At 41.0% G+C, this 1,419-nt stretch overlaps 1 protein-coding gene across 1 annotated transcript in view; it reads right to left on the bottom strand.

The window, feature by feature from the left end:
- Positions 1-1,419, bottom strand: part of LOC111979940 (netrin-1-like) — a 39,916-nt gene that overhangs the window by 9,688 nt on the left and 28,809 nt on the right. The window lies entirely within an intron of this gene.

Here is a 1,419-nt window from a genome sequence, read left to right as displayed (position 1 = left end):
AATAATTTTGCCTAAAATAATAGTACTCTAGGCTGAAAAATCCATCCCCATATACTACACCAGGGAGCATAATTTAGCCGCAGAATCTCAATAGCTTCTAAAAAATAGCTGTGGATMAAGTTTTATCACTTACAGTTGGGAAATCACTCTCACCAAATATAGAACAACACTGGCAGGTTGACTATTAAACTCATGGGTACACTAGCAATAGATGCCAGTCATGACCTAAATGGAAACTGCCATCTATGGAGTATACATCTATGGTTGGTTGCGGCTGTCAGTTTGCCTTTTTCCAAATACAATCGGGATAAAAACMTACAGCTAAAAAGAGAAGACTAATCTGTCTGTAGAAGCTTTAAAAAAAAAAACTAAACTTTTGAGCAATTTTGAGTGATTCTGAGCAAACAGCACTGTTTTTCAAAAGTAGCTCATCTTGAGATAGGCTATTGACACGAGCGCATCGGCCATCACCGGTGAGTAGCCAAGGCTTCATCTTCATCATTGGGTGGTGCCACTGAACAATCTATGTAGTAACCTACTGTAGCCAAAATGTAAGGGATAAACGCCGACAATCTGCACATTACCTTAGAAATAAAATGTTGGCTGCCAGTCGTTCGCTCGATTTAGTTCGATATTTATGGACGAGACCCAGTTGTTTTGTTCCATATGTTCCGTTGCCATGACAACCTTCTTCACGACATCTGCCGCCAGAATAACAGCAAAGTCGCTTCATTTGCGTTTGTTTAAGCTGTTTTCTTTTGAKATTCATTTGGATACATCCATAACGATTTTGCCTGGCATAGCTAGAAAAGTTTGCCTTCTCGTCAGGACAGCCGACACGGTTCATTACGAGGAGATAGCATTGCATATCAACACTAGAAAAGAAGCTGACTAAATACACTGAACAAAAATAGAAACGCAACATGCAACCATTTRAAAGATTTTACTGAGTTACAGTTCATATAAGGAAATCAGTCAATTTAAATTAATTAATTAGGCCCTAATCTATGGATTTCGCATTGACTGAGAATATAGATACCTTTAAAAAAAAAAAAGGTAGGGCCGTGGATCAGAAAACCAGTTTGCCTCATGCAGCGCAACACATCTCCTTCGCATAGAGTTGACCAGGCGGTTGATTGTGGACTGTGGAATGTTGTCCCACTCCTCTTCAATGGCTGTGTGAAGTTGCTGGATGTTGGCGGGAACTGGAAAACTCTGTCGTACATGTTGATCAAGAGCATCCCAAACATGCTCAATGGGTGACATGTCTGGTGAATATGCAGGCCATGGAAMAACTGGGACATTTTCAGCTTCCAGGAATTGTGTACAGATCCTTGCGACATGGGGCCGTGCATTATAATGCTGAAACATGAGGTGATGGCTGCGGATGAATGGCACGACAATGGGCCTCAAGATCTC

This window comes from Salvelinus sp. IW2-2015, linkage group LG1, assembly GCF_002910315.2.
Source record: "Salvelinus sp. IW2-2015 linkage group LG1, ASM291031v2, whole genome shotgun sequence".
Lineage (NCBI taxonomy): Eukaryota > Metazoa > Chordata > Actinopteri > Salmoniformes > Salmonidae > Salvelinus > Salvelinus sp. IW2-2015.
This window is presented reverse-complemented; position numbering and strand designations above follow the sequence as displayed.